The 20,774-nt window shown below is 39.5% G+C and overlaps 1 protein-coding gene across 12 annotated transcripts in view; it reads left to right on the top strand.

The window, feature by feature from the left end:
- OSBPL6 (oxysterol binding protein like 6) overlaps window positions 1-20,774 on the top strand; it is a 218,996-nt gene that overhangs the window by 102,659 nt on the left and 95,563 nt on the right. For 9 of the 12 annotated variants that reach the window (XM_045163790.1, XM_045163800.1, XM_045163799.1 and 6 more), the window contains one exon: window positions 1,105-1,283. The exons of the other annotated variants lie outside the window; for them this stretch is intronic. The gene's annotated coding sequence lies outside the window, so the exon portion shown is untranslated. Of the gene's footprint in view, window positions 1-1,104; window positions 1,284-20,774 lie in introns of those variants that run through there. 12 annotated transcript variants of the gene reach the window in all.

Here is a 20,774-nt window from a genome sequence, read left to right as displayed (position 1 = left end):
CAAATTTAAATTTAATTAAATTTTATTTAGTAATTATAAGATGCGCAGAATTGTCTTACAACACAGTAGAGACTTAAAAAGCTTTTTTGGTAGAGTTAAAGGAGCTCTAAATGAACAAACACTTTTTTTGTATAAAAATGATACTTAAAGAGCAACCATACACAAGATACTAAGTAGAAATCTTTTGCACTTTTAAGTCCTAGTTTTTTAGTATATGTGTATTGCTTTTTTTTGTTCCTTCTCCATAGGTAAAATGAGAAAAAACTAAAGCAGAATGAAAGAATAGGCTTGAAAGATAATCAGACCTGAGGAGTCATTTTTAAAGCTACCTTGTGAATAAACAAGGCTGCTAGAGAGACGTCTGAGACTTGAAGGAAAAAACTGTTGTCACATTTCAGGGTCAGATATTTATTTTCCTTTTTTAAAAAAACTTAAAGTGAACATGCTTTTGTCTTCTCAATATTGTTTCTTTGCCTTCTGAGATATGATGCCAAGTTGAACACTATGCTTTGCTAGTATAGTTAGCTCTTTTGATTGTTCTAGGGATTTGGCAATAATTCTACTCAGGGCAAATGAGAGACCATTAATAGGTCTTCATCAGGATATTGGGATTGTACATTTTTGTGCAGTGGAACCACTTCATAGTGACTGTTTTAAAAAAACTGAAAGAATCTAAAAATGACTGGGCGTATGTATATATAACAGATTCACTTTGCTGCACACCTGAAACTAACACAGCATTGTAAATCAGCTACAACCCAATACAGATTTTAAAAATAAAAACTCTTTGATGTTCACATTTAATTGGAGGTTTAAACATGTTTCTGGAAAATATGCTTCGTTTCCTTTTAGAAAATACTTGCTCTGTAAGTTGAGAGTTTTCTTACTCCCCACTCTGGGTAAGATATAAATTATGCTGAGGAGCCCAGGGGTTACGTCTTTGAGATTACATAAGATTGAACAAAGGAGGTAAAAATCTCAAATGCCATACCTTATGAACTTTCTCCTCTAAAGATAAATTGGAAAGAATTTCCTGTTGGCCACAGAGGCTCATGAAAGGTCTTTGGAGACGTGCTATACAACTGTAGTGTCTCTCTTTTTCAGCTTGTGCCCCTTCCTGAAAAAAGAAATCGAGAAACCACTCCTAATTTACCAGATAACCCCAGAAGCCTCAGTTGACAGACCAAATTCTCCAGTCAAAGCTACGGGCACCTGAGGATAAACTGCTTCAAATAGCTTTTACCTTAAAGCCAACCTAGAAGGCTTTGACCCCCAGTTACAAGGTGAGTTAGGATAATGCAAGTTTAAAATTAGAAGCAGGACCTGGCTGTCTAGTGGTTAAGACTTTGCCTTCCAATGCAGGCTGTGCAAGTTTAATCCCTAGTCAGGAAAATAAGATCCCACATGCTTCATGGCCAAAAACCAAATCATAAAACAGGAACAATATTGTAACAAATTCAATAAAGATTTTAAAAATGGTCCACATCAAAAAAAATTCTTAAAAAAAAAAAATCAAAAGCAGGATTAGATTAGTCAATGCTCAATGACAGCAAAAGATTAGCAAAATATTACCAAATCTCAGGAACATGTTTTTTTTCTATTTCTTATGTGTCTATCAGATCCAAAAATAAGGCATGGTCATTCTAGTCATGTTTAGCCATCTTAATAAAAAGTTCTGCAGTAATTTTCTTAAAGATAGGAAATAAAGAACATGCCAAAATATTGAATCTCTTTTTGTCTGATGTCTGGCATCATGTGAAAATAAGATGGTCTCCTTCCCTTCTTGAGTGATGAGCCTGCAGACCTAATCCTGAAAATGGCTGAAAGGTTATCCTTGCTTTCATTATATATGCATGCTGTACACGTTCTTAAAATGCATCCAGTTTCTATAATCTTTCATAGTGAATAAATAGACAATTGATTGTATTATTTTTGCACATGAGGCTGAAATAAATAATATACCATCAGTGCTCACTATGGGCCCCTTGTCATCTTTGATATTTGCAGTTATTGTTTTCAGAGCCACCTGAAATATGCTATTTGACATTTTAGGCCCAGGGTCTTCACCGTTTGGACCCATCCCTCCCAGTTACAGGAAGCTTTCTACTTTCTGAGGTCAGGGACCCCCAGAATGGGAGGATGTACCATCATTGGTCTTGGGGCTCTTTTGCAGTATTTATCCTCTACTCACACCCTTATTTTCTTGGAGGCACAAGAGAGCAGCAGTGGTGGGGGTGGTACGATGGGGGCTTTCTGCTTATTATTTATTGCATTATTTAAAGTTAAATTCTAAAGCATAGCTTGCAAACTGGTGGCCTACTGGCCAAATTTTAGGCTTAATTTTTTTAATCTATAGAAGTTTATTTTTAAAAAGTGAGCTAATTGCCAACATTGGGCAATCTGGATACTTGACATAAGATACACACACACACACACACACACCTGGCTTCTCTTGGATGATTAAAAAATATGGTCTTTTTTACTATTTCAAGGACTGAAATGTGGTAGTCTTTACCTTCCCCTAAGTCTTAAATAACCAGCCTTATATGTTACCTGCCTGGTCTAAAGGCTTTTGAGGTAAGATTTCTGCTCTAAGATCACTTTCTTCTCTCCTTACATGAAGCATCTCCCCTGTAGATTACACATAACACTCTCTTAGTCTTTATTCACTTTCTCTTTTGGCATTTTATTATTTATATAAAATTTGTGCACTGTGAGAATCATGATTTTCTAAGATGAAGCTAACACCTGCCAGACTTGCCTATGAAGAAGGAAAACTTACAAAACCAGATGGCCCATGGTTCTTAGCTGGGAAATCTAATTTCCATGGTGATAAGGTCTGAATCATTTTTGCCAGCCCCGAGGTTGTCATTTCAGAGTCTGATGTGTCACAGCCTAATGGTTCCATTGCCTGATCTGACTGTTTTGGTCCAGGGAGGTAAAGTGATTCATTGGGTTGGCTTTTTTTGAATGACGTCTATAGGCATTTGGGCTTCCCTGGTGGCTCAGATGGTAAAGAATCTACATGCAATGCAGGAGACCCGGGTTTGATCCCAGGGTTGGAAAGTTCCCCTGGAGAAGAGGATTGCTACCACTCCAGTATTCTTGCCTGCAGAATTCCATGGACAGAGGAGCCCTGCAGGCTACAGTCCATGGGTTATAAAGAGTTGGACATGACTGAGTGACTAACACTTTAACTTATAGGATTTTGAGTCCATCATCTAGGCCATTACTCATTCTGGACACCAGAGTGAATCACTGAGCTGTATACTCTGCCATCTACATGAGAAATCTACTGAGAAATCTCACCATCAAAATCAGATACATCTTCAAGCACAGTGGGTTGTAGTTAATCACAAATTTCTCTTTCCCCATCTTTGATCACTGTATATTGCTAGGGACTAAATTACTTGCTGTAATGTTCCTCTTAATTTGGTATTGAATCAAACTTTTGGTAGGCTGCAGTCCATGGGGTCACGAAGAGTCGGACACAACTGAGCGACTTCACTTTCACTTTTCACTTTCATGCATTGGAGAAGGAAATGGCAACCCACTCCAGTGTTCTTGCCTGGAGAATCCCAGGGACGGGGGAACCTGGTGGGCTGCCGTCTATGGGGTCGCACAGAGTCGGACACGACTGAAGTGACTTGGCAAAGAGCCTTAACCATGAACACATTTTAAATTATAGGGCCCTTATGGGCATAGTACTTTTTTTTCTGCATTGGCTAAATGCAAACATTACTTATTTGATCATAGTTTACAAATGGGGGAAACTGACTTGATCCCAAAACAGTGGTTCTTATCCCAGCACCTCATTTTTCAAAGTGCCTCTTACTAGAGCAGATTTTAGGTCTCAAAATACTCATTTTTAATGTTGAAGCAAACAAGAAAGAAGGCCGCTGGGACTGGATCTTGATTTCTGGTAGTTTACTGTCCTCCAGCTATACTGCTTTTGCTTTATCTCATGGGATCTCTTAGGTCTTGCCCAGTATCTCTTGATACTTCACCATACATGAAAATGAAATGTACATGAGTCCCTTTGACTGTCAGGTTAAGTTTATGGTACTAAAGTACCTGGAAATTTGTTTCCACACATTTGTGACTTGTGACTTGACTACATAAGAAAGAAATTAAACTCTTCTTAAAAAGAAAAAGCAGGTAAGTGGCATCTCATTTCCTTAGGTAAAGGGGTTTGTTTCCATTCCTCTTTTGTAGTTAGTGTGTATCCATGTATAGTCAACAGCCTCAGATATGCAGATGACTGGGGTCAATCCCTGGGTTGGGAAGATCCCCAGGAGAAGGGAAAGGCTACCCATTCCAGTATTCTGGCCTGGAGAATTCTATAGACTGTGTAGTCCATGGGGTCACAAAGAGTCGGATATGACCGAATGACTTTCACACTCACCACCCTAATAGAAAGCGAAGAGGAATTAAAGAGCCTCTTGATGAAGGTGAAAAAGGAGAGTGAAAAACTCTCCAGCTTAAAACTTAACATTCAAAAAACTAAGATCATGGCATTCCATCCCATCACTTCATGGCAAGTAGATGGGGGAAACAGTGGAAACAGTGGCAGACTTTATTTTTCTGGGCTCCAAAATCATTGCAGATGGTGACTGCAGCCATGAAATTAAAAGACACTTACTCCTTGGAAGGAAAGTTATGACCAACCTAGATAGCATATGGAAAAGCAGAGACATTACTCTGCCAACAAAGGTCCATCTAGTCAAGGCTATGGTTTTTCCATTGGTCATGTATGGATGTGAGAGTTGGACTGTGAAGAAAGCTGAGCGCCAGAGAATTGATGCTTTTGAACTGTGGTGCTGGAGAAGACTCTTGAGAGTCCCTTGGACTGCAAGGAGATCCAACCAGTCCATTCTGAAGGAGATCAGCCCTGGGATTTCTTTGGAAGGAATGATGCTAAAGCTGAAAGTCCAGTACTTTGGCCACCTCATGCGAAGAGTTGACTCATTGGAAAAGACTCTGATGCTGGGAGGGATTGGGGGCAGGAGGAGAAGGGGGAGAGGATGAGATGGCTGGATGGCATCACTGACTCGATGACGTGAGTCTGGGTGAACTCCGGGAGTTGGTGATGGACAGGGAGGCCTGGCGTGCTGCGATTCATGGGGTTGCAAAGAGTCGGACACGACTGAGCGACTGAACTGAACTGAAGTGAAAATCACTGCAGATAGTGCTACAGCCATGAAATTAAAAGAAGCTTGCTCTTTGGAAGGAAAGCTATGACAAACCTATACAGCATATTAAAAAGCAGAGACATCTCTTTGCCAACAAAGGTCCATATAGTCAAAGCTATGGTCTTTCCAGTAGTCGTGTGGATGTAAGAGTTGGATAAACCATGAACCATAAAGAAGGCTGAGTGCCAAAGAGTTGATGCTTTCGAACTAACTATGGTTCTGAAGAAGACTCTTGAGAGTGCCTATTACAGCAAGAGGATCAAACCAGTCTATCCTAAAGGAAATCAGTCCTGAATATTCATTGGAAGGACTGATGCTGAAACTGAAGCTCCAAAACTTTGGCCACCTGATGCAAAGAGCCAACTCATTGGAAAAGACCCTTGTGCTGGGGAAGATTGAGGGCAGGAGAAGAAGGGGACAACAGAGGATGAGATGGTTGGATGGCATCACCGACTCAATGGACATGAGTTTGAGCAAACTCCAGGAGATGGTGAAGGACAGGGAAGCCTGGGGTGCTGCAGTTCGTGGGGTCACAAAGAGTCAGACAGGACATAGCGACTGAACAATAACAACAGGTATGTTCATAAATGCTTTCAGAAAGCCCCTTTATCTCTTTTTCCTTGGCATTCCTGTTATTAGTTCCACATTCCACTTTCCTTAACTCCCTGAGGAAAGGACAACTAGGACCAGAAGAATGGAACCAAAGTGCTTAAGAGTCATTACTGACATATAAAATCTGTTGGAATGTGAAAATGGTAAACCCAGTAAATCAGCTAGTGAGTGAAAGTCGCTCAGTCATGTCCAACTCTGTGACCCCACACACTACACGCAGTCTCTCAGTTCCCAGTTCAGTCGCTCAGCACTGTGCAGTCCATGGAATTCTCCAGGCCAGAATACTGGAGTAGGTAGCCTTTCCCTTCTCCAGGAGATCTTCCCAACTCAGGGATCGAACCCAGGTCTCCCACATTGCAGGTGGATTCTTTACCAGCTGAGCCACAAGGGAAGCCCTGAGCCACAAGCGAAGCCCGTAAATCAGCTAACCAGTCAACAAATATGACGTAGGCAAAAACTGGAAGAAGAGAAAGAGTGCTCAGTTCTGGTACAGCAAGACAGTTGATGTTTGCTCCCTTTTACCTGTTATGAAGATCACAAGACTTCTCCCTCAGGTAGGAGAAATGGAGAGAATATCCAACGAGAACTGGCAGTATTGATACCATTCCACTTGGCTTCTCTCTTTAAAAGGTGATCAAAGATATTTCTTTGTTCTTTTAGGGGGAGAATTCCTTTTTTTTCTTGAGGATCATTGTAAATTCATGGATTTTAAGAGTATATTTTGATGAGTTGTAGTGACTTTTTCTTTTTTTCAGTATGCTCAAATAAAAACTTTGTCCTTTGGGACCCCTTGAGATTGGTTCCTGTAAATACATGGAAAAGAGAGTCCATCATAAGTGGGTCACAGTGAGTTTGCACAAACTCAGTATTCCCATATAATCGGCACCCGGATCAAGATAAAGAACATCCCAAAGGCAGCCATGCCCTATTAGGTTTTTTGACCCCCGCTTTTTGGTTCAAAGGGATACTTTAAGCTCCTCTTGTTTACTTTGTAGCCCAATCTAAGAATCAGTTATATCAGTTATTACAAGGAGCTCTGGTTCCTTTTAGTAGAAAATGGAATTTAGAAACTACAGTCTGGGCATTAAGGGTATTCATTCTTATCGGTTGTCAGTGTTTCCAGGCCTTTTTAGGAAACAGAGGCAGAAATATATATTTTTTAAAATAAAAAATTATAAGTTGACACTGAATTTTTCAAGTTAACCTTATGGAGTTGTAATATTATGTGATTTTATATTTGTATCTCTTCTCAGAGGAATAATCTCAGCATTGCTACTAATAATTGTTCTATTTTTGTAGAGAGAAAAAATGTAGAATTTTATATATCTTTTATCATTATCATTATATTTGAGCTTCCAAAATTTATGTATGTGGTCAAAAACTGAATTTCTTTCACCTCCATTTTTGGTATTGATGTTGATATGTTTCTTGGCAGTGAGATTTAGTCTATTAAATCTTTAGTCCACCAATAATTCGAGTTATTTGCAACTCATTACATCTTCAGCAGGAGAGGTTCCGGAAGTGACAGTGGGATTATTGTACTCTTTGGACGGTGGATCAATTTGTGCTGCATTGCTGCACTTATTAGTGTCTACCCTTCATTATAGTGCAGGTCCAGAAAGAGAAGAAAAATAAATACTCTAAATAGTCTGAAAGTGCCACTGCAGTTTTGTTCTTCTTGCTTCTTTTTATCTGATAAATGAATATTTTATGGATGCTTATCTTAGAATGACTTTCTTTTTCCTTGCTCAGTAAAGGGATCAAGTGCTTTGATTTGGGGACACATTTGGTAATATTTGATCTTGGGAGAAATGTAAGTGTTCATAGAGGATGCAGGACTAGCTAGTTGCCTCTCCCTTCCTTCCTGCCATCTGTCCTTCCTTCCTGCCACCTGTCTATCCTTCCTTTCTTTTTCCTACAGCCAGGTGATTCCTTGAACTTGAAGCTGAGGGATAGACAGTAGGCGGGAAAAAGGAGAGTTTTTTTTTTCCACTCACCATTTGTCTGTTTTCACCTGTCTTCTCAAAATGTCTCATTTCCAACCCTCCATAAGGTTGGAATCCAGTATTTTTGAGTTTTTTTCCAAACATATTTTTAGGTACAGAAAGATGATTAATTAGACTTTAGTTAGTCTAAGGGTGATTTAAATGTTTTTTTAAATTGACTTTTCACATCTAATGAATAATGCCAGGAAGTCCTGAGTGCAGTGAACCAACAATACAGATCTGCTTTGAAAGCTTTGGCTTTCAGACTACACGGATTTGTTGGAAGTAACATTTCTAGATTTTGTCTCAGTAAGCAGTGGTTACACAGATGGTAGACTAACAGATAGTCTCCCCAAAACTTCAGCTGTATATGGCTGGTGGTAAAAGACAGAAGTTTCAGAAACAATGGCAATTTAAATAGATGTGTCTTTTATCACATGCCTCTTATCACCCCTGCCATATCTAGTGTTTGCTCATGTATTCGTTCATTCATCCAGCAAAGTCTACTGAGTGTCTCTACTCAGTGTACACAGGCACTGTTCTAAGTGCAGAGATTATAACAAGAAGCGGGAAACACAACAAGGGAAGTCTCTGGGGATAGATAAAAAGCCAATAAACAAATACTGTAACTACTGAGTGAGATAAGTGCTGTGAAGGAAATGAAAGAGTATCACACAGAAAGTGACAGGGCATATGCCTATTTGAGGTGACAGAAGCTGAGAACCGAAGGGTGATTTGCCGACTAAACTTTCATATTAAGAAAACTAAATTTGAAAGTACTTTACAATTTATTTAGACAATAACTACACATTTGGCATTTGAATTTATTTTCAAATGTCTAATTTTCTTTTCAACTGACACTGTAAATTGTTGAACTGAACTTTCAAATGAAGATCTCTTGTTTTGTCAGGTTCTGAATACCGGAGGAAGTCCTGGGTTTGGGGAACTCTGTACTGTATTTGTACCTTTTCTAAAAATCTAAAATTATTCTAGAATAAAACATTTAAAAGGAAAAACTGGTGAAAATTTATACCAAAATTTATACTAAAGTATAGTGTGGCAAAGATGAGGAATCCAGACTATATAGGAGGGGTCTGCAAGGAGAATGGTGGGTGCTGAGAATTTGTTACTTGAATGCCCTTGTATAGACTTTTGTCTCACCACTCATTTTTAAACTAAACAAATTTTGCCCCTTTTCATGTTTATTTTTACCTTCTTAAGTTTTATAAACTTAACAAACCTTGCAAATAGAGTTAGTTTACATTTTTCCTTTTGTTAAATAATTTATTCATTTTCTTAAAATATTCTTCGACTACTTAGGATGTTATCCTTCAGGTGGAGATTAGCAAATCTTTTTCACATGTGGCTTTTAATAAACCTGGCATCAGAAGTAAAAGTTTCCTCTGATCAAAATAGTCTTCTCTAGACTTTGTTTTATTAGTGTTTTTCAATTCATGTATTTCTAAGCATAAAGTACCTTTTTTTTTTCACATGTTGGTGGCATTCCTGGTAACTCAGATGGTAAAGAATCTGCCAGCAATACAGGAGACCCAAGTTCAGTCAACAGGTCGGGAGGATCCCCTGGAGAAGGGAACGGCTACCCACTCCACTGTTCTCACCTGGAGAATTCCATGGGCAGAGGAGCCTGGCGGGTAAAGTCCATAGTGTCAAAAGGAGTCGGACACGACTGAGCTACTCACACTTTCACATGTTAGAGGAAATAGAAAAATCTGAAGTTGGCAAGAAGCTAGTAAATTCAATATCTTCTTTATAAATAACTTTGCCAACTGTGTGTGTGTTCAGTCGTTCAGTCGTGTCCAACTCTTTGTGGCCCATGGACTGTAGCTCACCAGGCTCCTCTGTCCTTGAGATTCTCTAGGCAAGAATACTGGACTTGGGTGCCATTTCCTACTCCAGGGGATCTTTCCGATCCATGGATTGAATCTGTGTCTCTTGCGTCTCCTGCATTGGCAGGTGGATTCTTTAGTACAGATTAACAGACCTGCCATGGGAAACTCTTTGGTAATCTATAATCTTTGAAAGTACTCTGTAGTATCTGGTCCCAAGAATGCTTCCTGATTGTTCAAAATCTGGTTCAGGAGTAAACAAATTATAGCCCACAAGCTTGCAGTCTTGCTTTGTAAATAAAGTTTTACTGGAACAAGCTATGCTTATTCAGGTACATATTGTCTATGGCTCCTTTCCAACTACTGTAATCCCCCTTTATCCATGAGATGGATTCCAAGACTCTCAGTGGATGCTCAAAACTGTGGATAGGGCTGAACCCACTATATACTGTTTTTTCTTAATTATACATACCTGTGATAAAGTTTTACTTATAATTAGGCACAGTAAGAGATTAATAATAATAAAATAGAACAGTTATAACAATATACTATAATAAAAGTTATGTGGATTTGGTCTCTTTCAAAATATTATACAAATGTAATGCCTTTTCCATCTTAACTAAGCACTACGCACTGTGGCCCTAACTTTTGCAGTTTGAGGTATGATAACAAAACTAGCACAAATTTCTTTTTTGTTCTTTACAGTTTCACAGATAGAAGAGTCATTCTTACTGTAGATCTTATCAACTTCCACATACAGTTTTTTCCTTTACTTATTGAGTCAAGAACTTTCACCTTTTCACTTAAAGGCAAGACGTTACGGCTTCTCTTTGGCAGATCTGAATTGCCAGCATCACTACTCTTGCATTTTGGGGCCAGTATTAAGTCAAGTAAGGGTTAGTTGAACACAAAGACTGTGATACTACAGCCAATGATCTGATAACCCAGACAGCTACTCAGTGATTCATAGGTGGGATATGCTCGACACAGACATGATGCATGACCTGGGCAGGACAGAGCAGGACGGCAGGAGATTTTATCACACTGCTCAGAATGGCATGCAGTTTAAGGTAAATGAATTATTTCCGAAATTTTCCATTTAATATTTTTCAGATCATGGTTGACCATGGATAACTGAAATATCAGAAATCAAAACCATGCATAAGGGGGAACTACTGAACAATGGTAGTGTTGAATAGCTGCAATGAGGTTGTATATATGCCAGACCCTTACATAAAAAGTTTACTGACCTCCGTTCTAGTCAATGGCAGTGACTGGATTATGTCTTTCTGTTTCTGAATCTGGAATCCAAGAAATTTTGCAATCCCAAGGATTAGTAGACAACAAAGTCTTGTTGGTTCATGATAGAGCTTTTTGCTTTATTTTCTTTTTTATTCATAGATGGAGGTACTGTTTTGTAGTAAAATTTTTCCATGAGCTTGATGAAGTTTTCAGAAATAGTTTTGTAACATAAAGTCCATTTCTAGAAATATTAAAATATATATACTTTAGTTATCATTTAAAATTATTATTATTTTTTTAAACTTTGCAGGAAAAATCTTTAAAATCCCTTCATTTTTGAGGTTTCGGTCTTTACCTTGGGAGTGAATCTGTGTCTAATGCTGTATAATTATGCCCTGTGAAGAGCAGGGCCCTGTTGGTAATCATCTACACCTGCTGCGTAGTTACAGGTTTGTTAAAACAGAGTCTTGAGCCTCAGAGTATTTGGTTCATTGGTATGGATGAATTTCATTGAAAGTTTCATTAGAATTTCATTTGGAAATTCTATTCCTGGGTATCTGGAAAAAAACAAAAACACTAAATCGTGACATGCACTCCAACACATATAATTAACCAAGACATGGAAGCAACTCAAGTGCCCATCAACAGACAGTTGGATTAAGAAGTGTGTGTGTGTGTGTGTGTGTGCATGCATCAACTGGAATATTACTCAGCCATAAATAATGAAATATTGCCATTTGTAGCAACATAGACGGACCTAGAGATATTATGCTTGGTGAAGTTAAGTCATACAGAAAGACAAATACTGTATGATATCACTTCTCTGTGAAATCTAAGAAATAATACAAATGCCTGCATATATGAAACAGAAGCAGACTCACAGATATGGAAAACAAACTTGGGTTACCAAAAGGGAGAGGGAAGAGGGGGACGGACAAACCAATGCTATAGGATTAACAGGTACAAATTGCTATATATAGAATAGATAAGCAACAAGGATTTACTACATAGAATAGAGAATTATATCCATTATCTTATAATAACCTATGTGTGCTGTGCTAAGTCACTTCAGTCATGTTTGACTCTATGCGACTATATGGACTGTAGCCCACCAGGCTCCTCTGTCCTTGTGATTCTTCAGACAAAAATACTGGAGTGGATTGCCATGCCCTCCTCCAGGGGATCTTCCCAACCCAGGGATCAAAGCTGTATTTCTTATGTCTCCTGCATTGGCAGGCAGGTTTTTTACTACTAGCACCGCCAGGGAAACCCCAGTGGAATATAATCTGTAAAAGTACTGAATTGCTCTGCTGTGCACCTGAAACTGATGCAAAATTGTAAACCAATTGTACATCAATTAAAAAAAAAAAAAAGACTGAATTTGGAATAAGTTCCCAGGTGGCATGTTCCTGACACCACTTTTCAAAACCTTTGTTTAGATAGCACTGACATCTCCCAAACTTAAAATCTGGTGGAACAGTAGCCTTTCTTCATCACAATTCAATATCAAGTGACATTTTAGGCCTTTTTTTTGAATTCCTTAAACTTCCACTCACTGTGTTTTCAACTGGATTCACTAACCACTCAGTTACAGTTTTTCCACGGTGTACAGATAAATGTTTAAAACTCAGCTCTCAGAAAAAAGGCACTGATTTGTATGGCCTCCATACTCCCACCGTGGCTAAACCCGGTTTCCAGGGGTTATGTCTCTGGAGGCCGAGCTGGGGAGAGGTGTGTCCTGTTGGCTCCTGAGCCCGTGTAAGCCTGCTCCAGTAACCACTAGATGTGTGCAGAGATTGGGACACTCCAGGGAATTGCATTCACAGGCGGAAGAAGCTAGGCCTGGCAGTAGATCTTTGGTTATTGCCAGCTGTTTCTTCCCTCTTGTAACAATGAATGAGCAGTGATTGAAACCAACATTCATGCTGAATGCCCAGCGCAAGGAAAATTTAATTATAGGCAATCTGAGATATGGGTAAAGGTCTGCATAAACAATGGTATTCTGGAGGGGTACCAGTTTTAAAAATTCTGCTGAAGCCTTCTGAAATATCTGTTATTGGGAAGATAATGGGTAGTACATTAGGTAGGTGGCAGGTAGAGTAACTGTGTGCCCAACCTAGCCTATCAGGCAGTGCTTTGGAAGAAGGACACTGCTGCCTCCATTCCACCTTCTAATGTACAACTCTGCACCTGGGAGAACAGCACGTAATAATGCTCCGGGCCTCTAGAGCACCATTAGCAGCCTGGTGGGTCTTTTTTTAGGACAACCAGGAGGTTTTCTCCAGGGAATGTTGAACTTTGTACAGTCCTTCTCTCTAGCTGACTGATGAACAGATAGGGAACTCCAGTCTGCAAATCACTTGGGTTATTTTGAATTATCTTTGGGCAAATATAATAAAATCAAATAACTGCTGTGAGGGTGGTTATCTTCAGGCAGACCGTGTGCATAGTCAACTGTACTTAATGTGTAGAACGGAGGCTTTAAGTCTTAACTATATAATGATAAGCCCAGTAAACAATCTGAGTGCATTTTGTGGCCTGTGACATCAGACTATAATGTTGAAAGTGACATAGTCCCCACCCTTGAAGATTGTGCAGGATCAATACAAATACACACAGTGCAGTGTGTGTTCAATATATATGCATATGTATAGAAATATTATAATACAGATTGAAGTGACAATTTTCTCAAGTAGATTAGGAAAACTTTTATAAAGAAAATGAAACCTGAGCACAAAATAATGTAAAATTAATGCCTGCATACTATAAAAGTAATTATAGTTGATTATATTTTCTTATGTGCATGTATACTAAGTTGCTTCAGTTGTGTCCAACTCTGTGTGACCTTATGGACAATAGCCTGTCAGACTCCGCTGTCCATGGGATTCTCCAGGCAAGAATACTGGAGTGAGTTGCTGTGCCCTTCTCCGGGGATCTTCCCAACCCAGGGATTGAACTCGTGTCTCTTATTTGTCCTGCATTGACAGGCAGGTTCTTTACCACTAGCACCATCTGGGAAGCCCCACAGTGATCATACAAGGACATTTTTATTGTTGCAGAATATACATAAAATTTACCATTTTAATCATTTTTAACCATGCATTTCAGTGGCATTAAATGCATTCACATTGTTCTGTAACCATCAACCCCCACTATGTAAAATATTCATTTTATATATATATTGTTGATTCCCAAAGAATCAAAAATAACAAAAAAAGCCCTTGTAATAAAAGTCCTGTAAGTTATTTTATGTATATTTTACAAAAATAAAAAATGTTCTTGTATGATCAGTTATGCACACAGTGTGTCTGAAGATAACCACACTCATGTCAGGTCTGGATGTTTGTGTGCTCCCTAAAATTAGGGTTGAAACCCTAATCCCTAAGGTGATGGTATTAGGCGGTGGGCCTTTGAGAGATGATTGAGTCATGAATGGAATTAGTTCCCTTATAAGAAACCCAGAGAGATCCCTTGCCTCCTTCTACCATCTGAGGACACGGTGAGAAGAGAGCCAACTGTGCGCTAGAAGAGTGTCTTCCAGTGCTGCAATCATAGACTTCCCAGCCTTCAGAACTGGGAGAAATCAGTGCTTTTGGTTATAAGCCACCCAGTACTTAGTTATAGCAGCCCAAAGGGACTTAGGCAAACCATTTTCTATCGCGAGAACTCTTTCATCTTCCGAACAGGGACCCCGTACCTATTAAACACTAACTCCATTTCCCTTGCCTCATAGACCATGGCAACCACTCTTCTGCTTTCTCTCTCTATTCACTTGACTACTCTAAGCATTTCATGTAGTACTCTACCAGATAGAATCATACCATATGGGTCATTTTGTGCCCAGTTCGTATCACTTAGCATAACCTCTTCAAGTTTCATCCATATTGTAGCATGTGTCAGAATTTCCTACCTTTTGAAGGTTGAATAATATTTCATTCTGCAGACACACAGTACTTTATATCACCTGACTTTATTGTGCTTTGCAGATACTGTGTCTTTTACAAATTGAAGGTTTGTGACAATCCTGCATGGAGCAAGGCTATTGGTGCCATTTTTCCAATAGCATTTGCTCACTTCATGTTTCTGTGTTGCCTCTTGGTAATTCTCACAGTGTTTCAAAGTTTTCCATAACTATTAGATTTGTTATGGTGGTCTGTGATCAATGATCTTTAATGTTAATATTGTAATTGGTTTTTATTTTGTATTTTTAAATTAAGGGATACACTTTCTTTTAGACATAGTGCCGTGCTGTGCTTAGTCGCTCAGTTGTGTCCAATTCTTTGTGGCCCCATGGACTAGAGCCCGCCAGGGTCCTCTATCCATGGGAATTATCCAGGGAAGAATACTGGAGTGAGTTGCCATGCTCTCCTCGAGGGGATCTTCCCAACCCAGGGATTGAACCCAGGTCTCCCACATTGCAGTCAGGTTCTTCACCATCTGAGCCACCAGGGAAGCCCATGAATAGTGGAGTGGGTAGCCTATCCCTTCTCCAGGGGTTCTTCCTGACCCAGGAATCAAACCAGGGTGTCCTGCATTGCAGGCAGATTCTTTACCGGCTGAGCCAATAGGGAAGCCCAAGACACAGTGCTATTGCGCACTTAATAGACTGCAGTATAATGTAAACATAATTTTTCTATACCCTGGGAAACCAAAAATTCATGTGACTCACTGTATTGCCATGGTCTAGATGATGTCATGCAGGTCATGATCCTGCAGTATCTCTGAGTTATGCCTGTATGAATATTCCACATTTTATCCATTTATTGATGAACTCTTGAATTGCTTCTAGCTTCTGGCTATTATGAATAATGATGTTACGAATATGGGAATACATATCTCAGTTCCAGTTGCTGCTCGCAGTTCTTTTGGGCAGATACCCTGAATTGGAATTATTGAATCATATGGTAATTCTGTTTTTAATTTTCTGGGGAGCCACCCTACCACATTCAGTGGCAGTTACACCAGTTCTGCCTTCCCAGTAGCAATGCACCAGAGTTAATTCAGGAACGTTTTAATCTAAGCCATTTTGTGTGCTTTAGCCAGTTCTTTAGCATACCTCAACTCAGTACGGAAACTTGCTTTGACAGGAAATTGCTCTGGAGAACGGGACATGAGCCCAGCACTCATGTCATTTGGTGCCTCAGCAAGAGTTTACACACTTGGATTTATGAATCATGATTCAAGGTCACAAAGCAGAGGCGAACATCTTTGATGTTTCCTGTTATTACCAAAAAGCTCTCATTCAGTACCTATTAGCAGTCATGGGAAACATTTCATAATATTATTTTTTCCATTAAAATATAAATTATGACATTACCAAGCTTCCTTTCAAAACAGATTAGCAAGGCTCAGAAACCAAATAATGAAGGAAAAAGTAGCTGGCAAAATTCTTGAAAATTTAGCACTGGTAAAATTATCAAGTGATGGTATCAAAGTGGCCTTGTCAGGAATGTCCATGGCATATGCTCCCATCAGGATCAAATGTCTTGTGATTTCATTATATTAAATATGTTGTACGCCTTTTGTGCCATTTTTTTAAAGTTCTTTCTTTATTTATCTTTTTGGCTGTGCTGGGTCCTCATTGCCGTGCATGGACTTTTCTCTAGTTGCAGAGAGTGGGGCCTCCTCTCTAGTTGCAGTGATGACTTCTCATTGCAGCACCTTCTCTTGTCACACAGCCTCTAGGCAGACACTCAGACTTCAGTAGTTGCGTCACGCAGCTCAGTAGTCGTGGTTCGAGGGTTCTAGAGTATAGGCTCGTTAGTTATGGCACATGGACTTATTTGCTCCTGGACATGTGGAATTCTCCACGACCAGGGATCTACCCGAGTTCCCTGCACTGGCGGGCAGATACTTAACCATGGGACCACCAGGGAAGTACCCCATGTTTTTTTTTTAAACCTGTACTAATGACAATGCTTTTAGAAATATGAACCCCCAAGGATGTACTATTTTAGCTGTTTGATAATCTACTGAAAACTGTTGAATAGCTCCTGAGTAGTATAAAATGCACACTTTTCAGATCTTCCCTGGGGTTTAAAGAATACCCTAAACCTTTAATGAACCCAGGCCAGGAACCTCTGTAAACGTGTATTGTGTCATCAGCAGTACCGCCAGGCTGATTGTTGCTCGTGTATGTGTGCTCAGCTGTGTCCAACTCTTTGAGACCCTGTGGGCCATAGCCCACCAGGCTCCTTTGTCCTTGGGATTCTCCAGGCAGCAATACCAGAGTGGGTGGCCGTGCCCTTCTCCAGGGGATCCTCCCGACCCACGGATTAAACCCACATCTCTCATGTCTCCTGCACTGGCAGGCACCACCTGGGAAGCCCAGGTTACATGTAAACAGTGGTGAAAGAATTTGTTGCATGGGCTTTGATGTCAAATAGATTCGAAAACCACCATGAGGACTCTGTTTAATAAACTTCCTCAGCCCTACGTTTTTCATCTGTGTACTACGAGTAACAAGAGAGTTCCTGAGAATGTATGGAAAGTGCTTGGCACACAGGCCTGGCATGTGGTAAGAGCCTGATATTTTTATTGGTATTTTCCTCTGACATGATAGAGAAAGCTGGGAAGGAGGTAGGTGATCTTTTTTTTAGGACTCCAACCTCAAATAATATATATATATATATATATATATTTTTTTTTTTTTTTAACTCATTGAGAATTTTCTGAAAGGCTGTTTGTTTTATCAATTAGAAGATGTCCAAAGAAGAAGGATTGCTTGGGGAAAGAGTATAAAAGGTATTGGTTCTTCAGAATAAGGAAGTATTCCCTAATCTCTTTATGATTAACAATTTTTGGAAGTTCTGAGAACAGTTCAATGCATCATGATGCCCCAAGCTCAACAAAACCTAAAATAGGAGGAAATAACTTTCCATGTTCCTAGAATATAAATTTTGTGCCAAGTACAAAATTAAAACTAGATTAGAAAGAATATATAATTATTAAATCTAGGGACATGTATCCCAAGTAGAGAATACCTCAGCTCAAGTTACATTTCTCAAATAAAGCCATTATTATATTAGAGCATAACAGAGATTATGGGCTTCCCTGGTAGCTCAGTGGTAAAGAATCTGTCTGCCAATGAAGGAGACATGGGTTCCATTCCTGATCTGGGAAGATCCCACCTGCCTTAGAGCAACTGAACTCATGCGCCACAACTTTATAGGCATAAAAAATATAAAATAAAATATATTTTAAATTTTTAAAATAAATTTTAAAATTGAAAGCTGTTCTTTAATATCGGTTAGGTTCGCAGCAAAATTGAGCAGAAAGCACAGAGTTCCCCCACCCCCCACAAACACATAGCCTCGCCCATTATCAGTGTCCCACCCCAGAGCAGTTTAATCAGTGGACCTATACTGACGAGTCCAGAGTTTACTGTAGGGTTCGCTCTTGGTCTTGGCAGTCTATGGGTTTTGACAAACGTGTTTTATGTTGACCATTATAGCGTCATACAGAAGAGTTTAACTGCCCTAAAAATCCTTCATGCTCCACTTCGTGCAGCCAGTGATCTTTCTTCTGTCTCCATAGTTTTGCCTTTGTCATGTAAATGGAATTATACAGTGTGTATTCTTTTCAGATTGGCTTGTTTAACTTAAAAATGAAGCTACGTGTGTGTGTGTGTGTGTGTGTGTGTGTGTGTGTGTGTATTTTGTAACCAGGTACTTAAATGAAATCTTTTTTTTTCCTGGTTGATTTTCATTTGATTCTGTCATTCATTTCACTTGGACAGTTTTGTTTTTCATAAGTTAGTACTCTGAGAACACAGTGTCAATAGGACAACAGCCAGCATCATTATTTTGTTGCTGACATCAATGGAAACGGTAATCATCTTTTACTATTAAGCTTGATACTGGGAGTACTTGGAGGATACTTGGAGTGTGTATGTGCGTGTGTGTGTATGTACAGAAGAACACAAACATAAAAGCAGGTGTTCCAATATTTGTTAGGAGTTCATAATATTTGGAAATGGATATTAAATGGATGGCGTACCTTTTAAGTCAAGATGATTGTAGAATAGTGTAACTTTGACTTACTATTTTAGTTGTTTATTATAGATTGCAACAATTATCTCATAATTTAGTGTCTTCTGTCCTTTGGCTATATACTTTTTATAGCCTTGCTTCTATATTTATGGTTCCTGTTTTCTTTATTTAAAAGTGAAATATAAATAAATAAAATGGTTAAACTGATAAATCCAAGAGTAATTATAGTTACTTTCTCTATATTTATCTTGAAGGGCTGGGTGACACAGAACATTGTTGTTGTTTAGTTGCTAAATTGTGTCCAGATCTTTTGTGACCCCACAGACTGTAGCCCACCAGGATCTTCTGTCCATGGGATTTCTCAGGCAAGTATACTGGAGTGGGTTGTCAATTTCTTCTCGAGGAGATCTTCCCAACCCAGGGATTGAACCTATGGTTCCTGCACCTCCTGCATTGCAGGCACGTGGTCCCCGCTGAACCACCAGGGAAGAGCATAGATTTGTCTTATTCATTTATTATGTAAAGAGCCTTTAGAGTGTGGGGAGGGATTAGAGTTTTGTATGGTCACAAGTAGAGAGTTTGTTTCTGTACTCATTCCTTTTAGTTTTGTAAATGACTGCACCAGAGGCCAGCTTGGGGATTGGAAGCTGTATTTTGAGGGTGCACTGGGACATGTCCATGATGCTTATCAGAAGGCAAGGTTAAGAGAGACCTCAGAGGGCAAAGTACCTATGGCCTTGCTGTGCTGGGAGACCTGTGCCTCCATGGTCTCTGAAAGCTTGTAATCTGTGACCAGCCTTTCCCCTAGGCCTCTTGCCCCCTTCCTCTCCAGCTTGGAGGAAACTGGTGGAGCTTCCCAGACTTCCTTCTCCTGTGACACCACTTGACTGTCTTGAGAAGGGCAGTCACATGTTGGTTTTCATCTATTCTGGTTTTGTCCTGACTTAAATGATTCCTTAGATTTTATCACATGTGGTGGCCACTATTCCCTAGAATGAGTAATAATGGTCTTTTTTTTTTTTTTTTAATCCTTTTAGTCATTTTCTAGGAAAACCCTTATCAGATCTCACACTGCCATCTTTCCTGGACGTCTCCAGCTTGCCCTCTTGAAATCAGTTCTCGATTTTCTTTTCCTCATCTGTAGATTAATGACCTTAGAAATAAAGCTTTCCTACCCTTTCTCTTTAAGGAAAAAAAAAAGCTGTAATATATAATGATATTGTAATGAGTACGATATATAATGACAATGGGCATTCGTTGCTATGGTGATGATCCTGATAGAAAATAATTTATTCCACCCAGCAGTACAATGATATTTACCTTGATAAGGTCAGTTGATAAGAATGTCCTACCCCAGGTGGCTGGTGTCTAGAAGTACCTAATGAGGCTCCTCCTAATTCTCTATAAATAGTCATGCAAATCCAGAAAGACAAGCTATCCCTATCCCAAACACTAACATAAAACAGAGTCTAATGTCAAAATGTTGAGGACTAGACCCCAGTTCTAGGGGATCTGACATTGAGGAAAGTCTAGCCAGGTCCTGATTATGACGAACCTCAGCTGGTCTTGAGAAGGAGACGACTTGCAAAGGGAAGAAAAATCTGCCTTACTCAGTCTGTCCTTGCACTTAGAGTTCCCAGTTGGCCCCAGAGAGAAAAAGTCCTGTCAGCTCCTCCCTATTGCTCTAGAATCATAAGTACAGTTCTGCAACACTCCAGATTAAATCACCAAGTTGAAATGAGGACTCAGAGGAGAATTTTTTTATTTTGGGGGGGGAAGGTAGAGGCAGGAGGAGAGGCTTATATTGCAAGGGAAGACTTGAAAGATACTGTTTTACTCTTGACTCCGTCACTTACAGACCCCAGGTTCCACTATAATTTAGACTTAAAGGGGGGATGAGGCTTC

The sequence above is a fragment of the Bubalus bubalis genome, chromosome 2 (assembly GCF_019923935.1).
Source record: "Bubalus bubalis isolate 160015118507 breed Murrah chromosome 2, NDDB_SH_1, whole genome shotgun sequence".
In the NCBI taxonomy this organism is placed as follows: Eukaryota; Metazoa; Chordata; class Mammalia; order Artiodactyla; family Bovidae; genus Bubalus; species Bubalus bubalis.
The sequence above is the reverse complement of the archived record's forward strand: the minus strand, read 5'-3'. Positions and strand labels throughout refer to the sequence as shown.